The following is a 15,592-nucleotide window of genomic DNA, read 5'->3' as shown; positions in this document are numbered from 1 at the left end:
TTGAAGAGCAACTTCAAGCTCCGCCATTCGATAAGAGCACACTTTTGTCCCTTTGCATTCGCTTGCAAGGAAATTGGCTTTCATGATGAAACTCGTAGAAAGTTTTTCCATGTCCCTTTGGATCCTCGTTGTTTGTTTTCATGAAGGGCTAGCCCCGCAACAAAGCCACCGTTGAACGAGCATATTTTTGGAAGTGTATTAGCTACATGGTGTAGCTTGGAGGACTCCGTGAAGCCCTCGTCTCCAAAGGCCACATCAAATTGTTGGATGAAGGCCTATACTTTGTCGGTGGCACCAAAGGTGCCATCATAGGTGAGAAAAGAGATACTCCTTCCTCTCTCTTTGAATTTCTTGAGCTTTTGGGACCTTCCCCATGCAAGGTAAGTTTTGCAATGTCCTCCCCTCTTGCATTCTCTAGGAGAATAGCCGTGGCTTTCATTGAAAGAGGAGGAAGGTGAAGAAGAAGGAGAAGAGGCTAACCTCTTCTTGGCTTTTTCTTCCTTTGTTTCCTTTCTTCCCTTTTGGAATGACAAGGAGAATGACTATGGGTTGACCGTTTCCTCTTTGGGAGGAGTTGGCGATAGTCTAGACTACTACCATCTTCGTGGAGCCACATCTTCAAGGAACTTAGGTTTGCTTCTTTCTCATTCTTGGAGTCCTCCTCTCTTATGGGAGAGAGTCTTCTTTCGGGGTCTCACCAAGAGGCCTCCTAAGTTCTCTCTCCTCTTGGAGAGGAAGAGAAATCCCATAAGCACAAAGTTGTTGAGTAACTTCGGCTTACAAAGTAGGGTTGCCCATAACTTGATGCAACCTATTAACAAGATAATTGCTAAACATGGGGGCATCATCATTGGCACCTTCATGTGTAAAATCAAAGTTATCAATGTTCATTCTACTCTCTTGGTTATTGTTAGCCATGCTAATTATACTTATGTGTTTACTTAGTGTATCCTTTGTCAATTCAAAACCTTAGTTGCTACTCCTCTTAGCCTTTGAAAATAAGCACTTAAGTATCTACACCCACAACTCGAATTAGTCAATTATAGAGAGTAGTAGGGTGGGTTTAACATAGCAGAATTGCCAAGGGACAGCTCCTTTCGGACTTCTTATGGCTTAATAATGGTAGAGCCGTACGCAAGTCTAAAAAGACCCCATTATTAAGACCAAAGCTCTCGAGGTGTACACCATATCCCACATAGTGGCTCAACAAAATCGATAATAGATCCCAGACCCACTTACCCTAATATAATTAACAAAATCAACCATCAATAGGCTATTTAAGGACCTCTCTTCTTAAGCAAGAAAAGAGAAACCTAATGCTCTGATACCAATGTAATGGAAATGGCCTATGAACTTTGAGAATAGAGGAATTCAGCGAATTAGAGTGAGCGTTTTTGTGAGACTACTTTGAGAACATAGTGGGTGAACTTAATTGATGGTAGCAACATGAACATAGTACTTAATTGATGGTAGCAACATGTACATAGTACTTAATTAACTTGGCATGAACAATGCTTTTGTAAGAGAGAGAGTATTAGAGAACATGACAATAGTTGAGGACCGGGTTCACTTGGAGCCGGTCCCCCCTCCAAAAAAAGTTTTTATTATAGATTCTCCCATCAAGAGAGACTTGATACAATACAATATTTGTGTTCCTTGTGACCTTGGTGATGCTATGAAGATAGAAAGCTTCATGCATCACGAGCATAACATAAACTTTGCAAAAAGTATTAACTATCCCAAGCCTCAGTTTGAAGGCCTCAAACACCTTCGAAGGTGGAGAGAGCTAGTGGGGAATGAGCGTAGAGAAGAGGAAGAATAATCATTCATAGGAGAAAGAAATAGTTCCTCACTTATCATCACTCTTCTTGCTTAGCATAACATAATAGCATAGTAATGAAGATGAAAAAGATGGCAAGCTTAAGCATTGAAGCATGGCTCTTGGTTGGATTTGAATTCCATGGCCAAGATTGTTGGAGTAGGCTCTCCAGTTCTCAACAAGCTTGGAGAAGGAGATGGATCTCTTGCACTTTGCACTCCACACAATGAGATAATGTGTGTGTGTGTGTGTGTGGGAGAGTATACCTCCCTCTCATGCTTGTCCGCACCTCTCTCTCTCTCTCTCTCTAGTAATATTTAATTATATCACTTGGAACATGTGTCCTCTTTTTCCTCTTTGAGAGAAAGAACTTAATTATTCACTTTTATGCATCTAAATTCTGATTGGACCCTTTTAAAGTCTATCCAATAGGATTCAAGCACATCATTAGGGCCATATGTGGAGAATTTTTTGAACATGTGTCTTTTATGCTTCTTAAGTCAATTGGTTTGAATTGAATACTTCAAGCATTCAGTCAATCAAGCATGGAAACGTTGATGCCTCTTGAGAGTTGATCTTTGAATTGAACACTTCAAGAGCCTTAGTCATTTTAAGCATAAAAATTACCTTAAGCTTTGGGCAAGGTTCCCACAACCACTGTAAGTATCTTAGCAGCTCATGCTTGAGTAGGATTCCCACTTCGAGGTTAGCCCTAGCTTGCATAAGGTCAATGGACTTTTTTAACACTAACTTTTGGAGGTCTTTAATGCAGCTAACCCTAAGGTCTTTTAAATTCCATTAGATACACATTGCTCTTTGATAGACTACCTCTTTTTGGACCCCTATTGAGTTGTAACCATCTCTCCTCTTGGTTCCTTGCTGAGATAAATCTAGAAGCACTTATTGCACATTGTTCTTTGGTAGACCGTCTCCTTTTGGACCCCTATTAAGATGCAACCATTTTTCCTTTTTGTCTCCTGTTGAGATAGGTCTAGAAGCACATATCTATATACTAACTCTTATTCCCCTTTTATCTTCCCATATTAAATGATTAGTTTAATATGAAAAATTCATTTGGTAAAGTTAGATATTATATTTTATGACATTACCTCTCTCTTGAAATCATAGTTGTCCTCAACCATGAGGTAGAGAAGATAAAGCCTAGTCATTAGTCCATGTTTCATAGCGGGTAGAGGATCCCTTTTTACCCTGCTACATCATTCCAGAATGGATGGCTAATCCATTTGGTGCTTGGGAGACTTAGTTGCCCGCAAGCATGTATGCTCTTTAGTCCATATCATAATACTAAAGTAGAGTGATAAGTTCTACTTGGTGTTTGGGAGACGTCGTCACCACAAACATGATCCTAAGCATGCACACTTTTTAAATTTTGTATACAATAAAAGAAAGAGAATGAGTCTTATAAGACAAAAATTTTTTTCATTTAAATGCATTTTCATTTGCTTAGTATAGCATTGTAAGCATTGACAAGTTCATATTATCCTTAAGCTAGGTTCCTTGCATCCATCTAGCATCTTTAAAATGATAATTCTTAAACATAACAAGATATAATTGGATAATGTTACCGTTTCTTAGTACCTTGTCTTCATGTGTCGAAGAATTGATTCAGGCTGCAACATCTCTTCTTGATCTTTGATCTCTGGTGGTCCTCGATTATTGGTTCTTTTGGTGGCTCTCCTTTATAAGGCTTGAGTAGACTCACATGGTTAGCATTGTGAATGAGCCAATGGTTGGGCAACTTTAACTAATAAGCCATATCATTGATTGGCTTAAGAATATTAAAAGAAAGGACCATAGTATCGTTTTGCTAGTTTAGCATTATACTCTTGGTGGCTCATAGGATTCTTGCCCGTAGTATGCCTTAGATGAGCCTAGAGAAACTTTAGCAAGACCCAATCATTTTTCTTAAAGGCTAAGGCTCTTCTATGCTTATTAGTAGCATCGCTTTTTGCCTTTGCTTTGAGATGGATAATACAACCTTTTTAATCTTTGGAAAAGATTCTTGTGAGTCTCGGCTATATTCATCAGTAGAGAAGATATTCCCATACACTTTAAGTAGTAAGGGAATTTTGGATCTTCCCTCTTTTCTGCTTTTCCCCATAGAAGTATATGCATAGTCATTGTACGCATACTCTATAAGAGGTAGGGACTTCTCTCATTGAGAATGTGATCTACTTCTATGACATAGGCTTTTAGGAGATTCAAGAATCGTTAGATTAATTATTTCACTTTGGTCATCCCTTTGTATACTTTTCATGGTAGACCAACAGAAATACATTTCTACTCCTTAAAGAGTAGATTATGGAATCCCTCTTTGCCCCGCATAAGGAGAAGCATGGGATTCATACATGACTTCTTATTGTATTGGTGAGTAACACATAGCCTTTTGTAAGATAACCATCCTTCAAGGTGAATGGGTCCCCCCCCCCCCCCCCCCCCCCTCTTATGCAAAGGATGTAGTTATGTGCTTAAACTCTCTAACAATACTACACTCATTTATCATAAAAGATAGATCATGGTGAGTTGCTATAGACACCACATTTACCCTTGGCCATCGTGAAAGTGCATTGACATCTTGATTGTGTTTGCCAACAACGTGAGCAATATGAAATTTAAATTGAGAAAGAAAACTTTCCTACCTCATTTGTTTGTTAGAGATCTTGGTTTACGTTATGATGTCGTTGAGGCTTTGTGATCCATTTGTAGGATGAATGCAGCCCCCAAGAGATAGTGCTTCCATGTGTCTAGGGCATGTAGAAGAGCTAAAAGCTCTTTTGTGTATATGCCCAAGACCCGTTCATTGGCATTGAGACTTAGGCTCTTGTATGCTATGGCATGCCCTTCTTGAAGCAAAATTGCTCCAAGGAAATCACCACAAGCATCACATTGGACCTCAAATGGCTTTGAGAGATTCAGAAGCATAAGGACTGGTTGGGAGGTAAGATTCTCTTTGACCTTGTCAAAAGCATTTTGTTCTTTAGCAGTCCATGAGTACTTAAGGTTCTTCCTTGTTGAGTCATGCAATGGTCTTGCTATTTGAGATCTATGAAGCGTCTATAGTATGCCCACATACCAATAAAGCTTCTTAGCTCCTGTAGATTCCTTGGATTAGGTCATGCTTTTATTACCTCCAACTTTACTGGATTCATACATATACCATCTTGAGAGATAATGTGACCTAAAAATTAAATCTCTTCACTTTTCTTTTGATTAATGCAAAGCTTATTCTCTCTCACAACTTGAAAGGTTGTACTCCTCAAGAGAATTTGAGTGGCCTAAAGATTTTTGTCCATCGTGAGTTTGAATGCGGCTGGAGCATTGCCAAGCCAAAACTTGTAACTTATCAAATAGATCTTCTACCTGCGGCATGAGAATTTTTTTTATAATAGCGATCCTATTTAGTCTCTATAGTCGACACACATGTGATATGTGCCATCTTTATTTTGCACTAAAAGTATTGGTGAACAGAATGGAGCGGAGCTAGGCCTGGCCATTCTTTTTCCCACCAATTCATGCACTTGCCTCATGATCTCCTCTTGTTGAGCTTGTGAAACTCAATAAGGAGGTTTTTCAGGCGGTAAGCTTCCTAGAAGAACCTCTATTTCGTGATTATCATCCCCTCATTTTGGAGGTAGTTCACTAGGATGTCATCAATGAGAGCATCTAGGAATCCATTTAGGACATGTATTGTTTCCATCAACATCGTTGATCATGATGCTCCATTTAACTACGTGTTCCTTGAGTACACGTGAAGCACTACAGTGATTTTCCAATTTTAGATCGTTGAACACACTGTGTGGCACTTCAAACTCATGTCCCATTGCAAAAGCAACAACAACCTTATGTTGAAAAGGTGATGGCAAGCTAAGAACAAGCCACACGGGCTATAGTGAGACGTTTAAAAAGTGATAATCTCGTTGTTGCTTTGCTACTACCTTGCGTAGCCATGACATCGATTTGGTTTGCAGTTTAGTTATAATAGAACATAGTTATCCTTACAGATAACTATGTTGCATGCAACCACAACCAAAAAACTTGTCAATTTTCTTTTTATGCATGGCAAGATTTTCTCATGGCCTTTGCTTGATTAATATTTTTTTGTGTGTGGTCCTGTCACAACCATGAATTAGAAAACATGTTCAACCAGCAAACGTGTAGGAGTTTTGCAACACTCTTGCTGAATGTGGACATGCTTCCCTCTCTCTCTCTCTCACACATATTTTTTTATATTTTTTCAGTCTCTTCAGTGATATTTTCCTTGAGTTTCTTTTTTGTTTCAACATTCGATGGCCCCCACCTTTGACTTCAAAGGGTGTGATCTATGGTAGTGATATTGATGCATCCAAGGGCTCCTCCAAACAATGCAAAAATTGTAGGGCTTCTGAGTTCCCTGTGAGGGCCATACCCAGACTCGATCCCACTCACCTCCCTCAGTCCTCCAAACCGTTCCAGGAATGACGTAGATCTATCTGCAGGTATCCCTTCCACTTGGGACCGACACTCAGGCAGGACTCCAACCTATCTCAAATGCCAACCCAAGGGGGTACATCCCTTCATTCAATGCTTCTCATAATCAATCTATCTTTGACAGCTTTCCGCACCCAAAATCGTGGTCCTTAGTCTTGATTCTCTTGATCTTTAACTTGACGATCTGTTCTTGCTTTCTTGTTCTCCCTTGGTTCATGGTGATAACCCTTTTTCCTGACAAGCAGGTACGACAGTTATCACTTTCCCCTAAGAAAAGGGATCTTGCAATCCTACCTAGTCTCGCTCGTCCCCGATTACCCATTTTTATCCCATGTAGTCCTAGCATTTAACATAAAATTTTTGAATCAACATCTGGCCATCTAACCCTCCGGATCTGCCCACCCACTGAACCATTTCATGAAAATCCCTTCCCGAGGTAGTACTTAACTACTACAAAATCAGGAAGACAGTACTCTATCAGACATCATCAAACAACAAGCAGCATGCAATCTGTTGCATACCCTCGTTCAGGGAAATTCATCTGGTTGTTCCCACCAGATCTTTATTTAGAAAATTTTAATTCATTTCCTTTCCTTTATTTGCTATAGTTAGCTTGTAACTAGTTTTCTAACTAATCATGCAACACATTTAGTTTCAACCAATTCATCTTACCTCCGCCAAGAGAATCCTCTCAATGGGCCGGCCTTTCAATCAAATTGACCCCAAGAAGATCCATCTTGGTTCCCAATTATTTCCAGACAATCTTCAAAACTCCTAATTAAATCTATGTTTTGCAATGGGCTATCCCTATCACGTCTCGAGATTCCTTTTTAACTCCTAGTTGATAATTTCCAGGTTCATTTATCAATTTTAATTCCTACTATCATTAATTATCTACCAACCAAGTTTATTTAGAAAATACAAGCGAGTTTTGCCATAGACATTTGATGGTTAAAGTCTCTTCAGAAATGCCAACTGTTTAAGTTCAATCCCTGTTTTGTCGATTCCCAGGTTTTTTACAATCCTTTGCCCTCCATGGGGCATCTCCATGGAAGCTTGTAGAGTTTTCGGTTCAAACAACACGAAGATCAATTCCGCAAAGTTATCCCCTATCTCCCCCATCCCGTATTTGCAAACAAACTTGAAATTGAAAACTTTAGAAATACTCTTCAACACCAAAACCATGAACTACTTCTAGCGAGCTTAGACAACTACTATTTACTTATGGTACCTAGCTTTCCATTTTAGGAAGCTAGAACATCATCCTATAATTTATGAGTTTTCGAGCTTTCCATTAAAGCTTAAACCTAAAATACAAGGTAGTCACTAAAGCTTACATCTAAGTGCAAAGTTACCATTAAAGCTTAGCTTACAAGTGCAAATCTACCTTTGAAGCTTAACTTTATGATGCGTAGATACTCTTATCACTTAACCCTAATTGCAAGGTTTCCATTAAAGCTTAAAACCTAAAAATGCAAGGTAATCACTAAAGCTTACATCTAAGTGCAAAGTTATCATTAAATCTTAGCTTACGAGTGCAAATCTGCCTTTGAAGCTTAACTTTATGATGCGTAGATACTCTTATCACTTAACTCTAATTGAAAGGTTTCCATTAAAGCTTAAAACCTAAAAGTGCAAGGTAATCACTAAAGCTTACATGTAAGTGCAAAGTTACCATTAAAGCTTAGCTTACGAGTGCAAATCTACCTTTGAAGCTTAACTTTATGATGCGTAGATACTCTTATCACTTAACCCTAATTGAAAGGTTTCCAGTAAAGCTTAAAAACCTAAAAATGCACATAAACCTTCCTAGTATTAAAACACATGGATTAATAATCTTACTAGAAATGAAGATTACCTCCTCTAAGCAAGAGGGAAGTGGGGTTGAAGTCCTTCTTGAAGAGATGTGAGGCTCAAGGAGGAAGGAAAGGGATTTATGGTGAAGAGGAAGGAGAGAGGAGCTTCTTCACAAAACCCTCAAGGGTTTGGCCTTCAAGAGAGGAAGAGAATTGAGGGTTTGGCATTCAAGAGAGGGGAGAGAGCAAGAGCAAGGTTTAATGTAAACCTTGAGTTACTTAAGCATAATCTTGAGCATGGCAAGTATGCAAGTAGCTTAGCAATATGTGTGTAAAAATACAAAGGAGAGGGGTGTTTATATAGGAAATGGTGGGTGGAATTATCTTCTCAATTCCTATTGGATCCCAATTCTCTTCTCAATCCCTATTGGACCCCAAATTCTCTTCTCAAATGCTATTGGACCGTAATTTCTTTTCTAAAATATCCTTGTCTTTTCAGTTTGGGGTAAAGTTCTGTTGTCCATATAACTTCTTTCTTTTTCTAAATTATTTTCTAAGCCGAAAAAATTTCTGATCGGCTCTAGGGTTTAGGGAGGGACCTTACATTCCCCTTGGGTTTCTCTACCTTCTCTTCATCTTGTTCTACTTGCTTTCCATGGCTACCTTGTGTTTTTTATAGCTCTACCTTCAGTTTCTTGATCTCTTGCTAGTAGGTCTCTTCTTTTTACATGAAGCTTATTGATAGTTCCCTTCACTACATTTTCTCCAACTTTAACTCCAGTTCTAGATCTTTGCTCTTTTTCTCCAAACCCTTGTATGCTTCATCTATACCTTGTAGAGTAAGCACTATTGGGTTTGTTTGGAACTAGTTTAATATAACTGAGCATGTTCTTGGTATCTTGACTCAACATGTGCTAATTGTGTGTTGGAACATCAAGCTTCACTTGGAGAATTTGAGAATGTGCAAGGTATTAGTCATTTCCTTGAGCCGTTGTTTCTCTTGATCACATTCCATACACAATTGGTCTAGGATTTCAATCAAACTTGGAAATCTCCTTTAATTCCTGAATCTCTTTTTGAGCTCTTTCATTGACCTCATTATACTCTGCATTGAAAGCATTGGCCACTTCTATCCTTGCTGTAGTGAGCTTGAGTGTTTGTTGGATTATGTGGATCCAACTATGCTTAGCATATACCTCTTTTGAGTGGTCCCCTTTTTTACAATAACGGAAAAAACAAACTCAAGCAAGATGATGAACCAATCTAACAATCCTAGTTGTGTAACAAGACTTGTTTACCAAGTAAAGAGGGCCTGGTGATGTCAACACTTCTTTATAGCATTTATCATTCCCAATACTTCTCTCTCCATGATCATGTAGGATTTCTTGACAATATTAAGTTGCCTACTCCCATAAGAGATTGGAAAATCCATGGTACCCTCACTTGGATGAGCTACCAAAGAAAAATTAGATGCATCCACATGAACATGGAATGTTTTGGTCCAATCTGGTGCTTTCAAAATAGGCACAAAAAGTATCTTTCAATTTTTGAAAAGATATTTCACACTCATCTACCTAGCTAAAATATAATCAAGACATAAAGTGATTACATATAATACCATATAGACACATTTTTTTAGAGTTTAAACAATTGTTATATATGCGGTGTATTTTGAAGAATTTCCTAAGGTGATTAAAATGATCCTGTCACAAGGAAGATGAATTCAGAGATCATCCATATACACTTCCAACAATATCAATAAATATTTTTTAAAGGCATGGATCATCAATCTTTGGAAAGTGGTTGGGTCATTGGTCAATCTAAATGGCATTACAAAATAGGAAAGAATCCCTCATTCTGTAGCAAAGGAAGTTTTGTGTTGATCTTTAGGCCATGCAATTTTTGGGAGCATGTTGTTTTTGAATTTTTTTCACTTTGCTTGTCTTTTGTTCTAGTGTATATGACAGAGATCTCCGATTCATTAAGGAGGAGACAAATGCTTTCACTTGGGAAGATGCTCGAGAAGATGGAGAGCAATCCATTAATAGGTTAGGGAAGGTGAAGACAAATGAAGCTAAAGTTGAGGTCTTGGGGGACTTTAAAAGTCAAGTCTTGGACCCAGATACTTATGATGTAGGAGATGTAGAAGAAGGACTGCAAGCACTTGGATAGTCAAGCTTATCGTGCTAGAAAAATGGAAGGGAATTGCAATACAACAAAATCCTAGCCCTGTAGTTCTCCTGTGAAGGTTGGGAAAATGCATGCTTGCAAGTACCTCTGACTTTCCCATGCTAGTTCTTTTATTCATACAAGTAACATGCATGCCTTACGATGATGTCTTGCTATGAGGGTCTTGATTGTATCAATTGGGAACTTTTTAGTTTCCTTCCATGAAGAATTTTCTTTTGTATTAGTGTTTTTTTTTTCCTAGGCGTTACATTAGTGTGTGTAGGTTGGTAATTTCTAGTGATGTGGGTGCCCTCATGTTTGTATGTTGCATTTGATTGCACCTTAAAGGATGGAGTGAATGTTGTTTGGGTGCCACAATTGTTGTGTTTGTGTTTTCTTCCACGCTATTTTTGTGGTGTGTTATACACATTACTTAGGTTTGGGTGCCACAAATGTTGTGTTTGTGTGTTCCTTCCACACAGTTTTTGGTGTGTTATACACATTACTCATATAGTTGGAAATTTGGAAGAAAAGGAAAAGGGTGAGGTAAACGCCACTGGTCCTCCTAGTATAAGAATTTTTTATTGATTGTGTGCCTCCATCAATGCCCATTGTCTTCTTGGTGCACACATGGAGTAGCTACATCCCTCTAGGTTGCATTGAGTAATTGTTCATCAAGAATTTGAGCTATTGAGCATTGCACAAGTCAGAAAAGAGTAACCATTGAGTTCTAAGTAAGTCAACAAGTAGGAATGGTAGAGCTTGGAATGCACACGTTGTACATCGCTTGAGACCACCAATGTAATGGTGTGTGTAGATAACTTTTGCACTAGTCCAACATTAAATTCTTCTTCTTTCCAGATTGATATATTTAGTTGGTCAATGCAACCACTATGCATGCATTACGTATTATTTGGGTTAAAATTTCATTCACTCAAGCATATGATATTAGGCATTAGTTAAGAATCTTTCCATTGAGTTGGGAAAGGCTTCAAATCCCTTAAGCACCTTTGTGGTTGAGACATTCGAGCATATGATATTAGGCATTAGTTAAGAATCTTTCCATTGAGGTGGGCAAGGCTTTAAAACCCTTAAACACCTTTGTGATTGAGAAATTCTCCCATTGATAAGGTTTAAAGTTAGGAATAGATTAAGTATAGGATAAGGATAAGGTTTATTAGGTGCATAAAAAAGTGTGTAGGAAGTGTCTTTTCAAATTTTCCATTTAGTTAGTACACTGCTTTTTTTCTAGAATAATTGTACAAAGTTCAACTTTTTCTTATTTTTTCACTTTGAACTCTTGATATAGGTGGGTAAGTGTCTACATCAACACTAGAGACTTCCCTAGAGGAGAAAATTTTACCAAAAAGTAAGCTACCAAGACAAAAACTGCACTCTATTGCTCAAATCATTTATGAGCCATGCTTGGCTTTACCACTCACAAACCTTTTGAAAAAGATCATGGATTTTCCTTGGAATGAGAAACATCAAAATTCTTTTGAGACACTCAAATATGCACTCACACATGTCCCTATTTAACAAATTCTTGATTTCAAAAGACCCTTCTTTTTTGTTACGATTGATGCTAGTGGACATGGTATTGGTATTGTATTAATGCAAGATAATCATCCCATTAAATATGAAAGTTGAAACACTTATAAAAAAGAATTACTACTTGTTGTGCATGCTTTGAAATTGTGGAAACATTACTTGATAGGATTTGAATTCTTGATTAAAACTGATCAACAAAACACTCATCATTTTGTCTCACAACCAACTATCTCTGATCGTCATATTAAGTGGGCATCATTCATTTAAAATTTTCATCCTCTCCTTCAATATCAATCATGGCATGAAAATAAGGTTGCAGATGCACTAGTTGCATGCCATCAATTAGTAACATTTTTGTTCTGTTTGCGGAAACATTTTCAAACAAGGTTGATACTTATGCTCATGACTCTTACTTTTCAAACATGGTTGATATTTATGCTGATGACTTTGACTTTGCTGGCATTTATGCTTACTTTTTAAACCATACATCTTTGTTCATCCACAATACTCTTTTCATGATGGGTACTTGTTCTTTGAAAAGTGATTATGTGTAACCCTTGCATTTCATCAACCTATCCTTAAAGAGTTCCATGAATCACCTTGTATAGGCCATCATGGGATTGCTACAACTATTCACATAGTAGAATCTCAATTCTTATTGGCCCTCCCTTCAAAAAGATGTTGTTACATACAATGTTTTGTTTGTCAATGAATCAAGAATCATCATGGTAAGCAATATGGTTTTTTGATGCCTTTACGTATTCCTAACTCTCTTTGGCAGCACATTTCATAAATTTTATTACTGGATTGCCACTCATTCATGCACAAAACAATATGATTTGGAATAGCATAGATAGATTTAGCAATCAGGCTTACTTTCTACCTTGTAACAAGACACTCTCAGCTAAACAAGCGGCTCTATTATTTTTTAAGCATACTTTTGTTTTGCATGGAATGCCTAAACATATCATATTTGATCAGAATAGACATTTTTGCAATTGGCACAGTCTTGCTTAATAGAAGCGTGGACCACCAAGTGCGAGCATTCCCCTTAAAATAAGAGGCAGGTACATGGGGTGTTAGGATCATCCGTACTATTTTCATTGGAGGTCATGATTCTACCCAATGGGAAATATGGACCTCCCACCAACTTAGCCATGAATCCGTGTATGCAAGTTTTATCCTTGCAATTCTCTAGTCACCACCATTGTCACATCAATCAGGATTTGATTGTAGCTGCCTCCTTGGATTGTGCTTGTCTCCACTTCTCACACATTTCTTTGTGTGTTGCTTGCAAGTGTGTGACTATATACGTGAAAATGTTTGTTGATTCATGCTTTGCTTCAAATCAAAAGGGCATGAATGCTCTTGGATTTCCATCACATTTTCCTTACCACCAATGAACACATGGTGCGTTGAATTCCAATTTGTCTACGCTTCATCTACCATTAACCCAAAACATTTTGCCGGTTCACACCCATGTTTGACCAACGTCTCACATTGAGGTATTTCCAAAAGAGGCAATGTGAATCCATGCCCTCTTCCTTTATTTCACATGCAACTATAGTAACTATCCATCCCACCAAGGAATGAGAATTAGCTTCTTGAAAAACAATGCTCTCTTTAACACATAGTATGTTCGAAAAAAAAAACCTTGGATTATCTACATGGCACACCACTATTACACAATCCGTGACATATTTGGGGTGATAAATTGGAGCCAAGTGCAACTAGATCACTTGTTCTACTTTGCCTCACGCAGTTCACTAGGTTGATCCCAATGTGGACATTTTCAAAACAATGCACTTCCTCATCTTTACTGTGCCTTGAAAATTAGCTACTTTGGAAGAAGTCTTAATTGCAATCTTGTTTCAAATAGATAAGTGTGTTGATACCAAATGATTCTTTGGTTGATCCACTATGCATGGGCAAAATAGATTGTCAAAACCTAGTGGATAAATTCAATGAAGGGAGAATTCCAAACATATTACATCTATGTGGAAAAATAAATGCTATAGTAAATGTAATGGATTAGTTACCAATTGTCTTGCAGAAAGGGACCTATTTTCTCTGCCACACTGTATAGTTGTTGCTCACCAATTTTTTGTCTTGTACCATTGGATCAAAGAATACATGCTAACACTATCTCTTTTTCCACATATAGCTAGAATTTCTTAGCTCCTCCTTGATGATAAACAACAAGTACTTTTTCACTATTTCTTTGATATTTTCAGTGAGTGACTTTGATGTGCCACTGTGAAAGTTGTGAGAGTGCATGCCTTGATGAATTAACAACTACATGTCTCATCCAATGACATCATAGTATACAAAAAATGTTTACAGGTTGTAATGCAAAGTGCATCTTGGAATAGAAATGATAGACTACTTTGCTTGATGTTTTGTCGTGCACCTCACAGGGTGCTAGTGCCCTCACCAAGCTATTGCAAAAGTGCGCATAGTAATAGTATCCATAGCTCAAAAGTTTAGGACAAATCTTATTGATGCATTTCAAACAACCAACGCATTGGCTTTATCGTGAAACCCTGGAGAAGACTATGTTTGAGGTTTTTGGATTTGTCTAAAGATGAGGATTATATCGATGCTCCATTGAGTCCATTACATGCACTTTCTCCTTGGTCGATGGGAAATTAAAAATGACCACCGTTTTAAACTTTTGCGAATCTCTATCACATTCACGATGAGATCAATATCAGATACGACCTTCGTTAAGGTCTCCTTCCTATTGTAAATGATGAAGCATGCAAAAAATCCTATGTTGACACATTATTCCCATTGGGGGTGCTTAAATCAATAAATCTTGCAGTGTTTTGTTCAAAAACAGATGGCATGCTAGCAATAAAGCACTAAGGAGATGGCGGCTCTATCATGCCAACTTGTAAACACTTGACAAACACTCTCCTCTAGAATGTATCCACCTTCTCCAAGATGATTGATTGTATGTTCCAAAGGTATACGTATTTTCTCTGTATCAATATTGTTAATAGTATTTAGAGAAATAAACTTTAAGGAAACAACTTGACCAATCAAGAAACTTTCAAGCATTATAAAATTCTTGTTAAAAAAAGGAGTATATTGATTGTGAGCAGGAAAATTGAGAGTACAAGACATAAGAGAGATTATATTTTGAAGAGAAGTAACTCAATAGATAGAGAATACTATAGCATAGAACTTCCTCTTAAGTATAAAAGAGATTAAGTCTATATAACAAGTACAAATAAGTAGCTGTTAGAATTAATTAAATAGTATTTTTTGAGAAATATTATTTTAGTAATAATGATTTTTTATTTTTTATAAAAATAAAATCATTTTCTCTCACTCTCTCCTTACTCCACATACCTCTCTCTCTACTCCTATCAATCTTTCTCTTGCTCTCCCTAACATCAACTCTATTCAACATCCATCCTCTCCCCCTCCCTTTTCCTTTCTCTCTCTGTCTATCCTCTAACTCATCTAGCTCCCTTGCCCTCCATCTCTCCTTTCCACTCTTTAAACCATATCACTCAAACTCCTCCTCTCTCTATCTCTTCCTAACACCTCTCTTCTCTCTCTCTCCTCTCTCTCTCTCTCTCACACACACACACACACACACACACACACACACACACACACACACACACACACACACACACACACACAACACACACACACACACACACACACACACACACACACACACACACTCTAACCTCCTCCCCCTCCATCTCTATCTCTCCTTGCCCCTCTTGTTTTTCTCTAATCTATCCCCCCC

The sequence above is a fragment of the Adiantum capillus-veneris genome, unplaced genomic scaffold (assembly GCF_014529385.1).
Source record: "Adiantum capillus-veneris isolate H3 unplaced genomic scaffold, ASM1452938v2 Hic_scaffold_296, whole genome shotgun sequence".
Classification (NCBI taxonomy): domain Eukaryota; kingdom Viridiplantae; phylum Streptophyta; class Polypodiopsida; order Polypodiales; family Pteridaceae; genus Adiantum; species Adiantum capillus-veneris.
Note: the sequence above shows the minus strand (reverse complement) of the source record.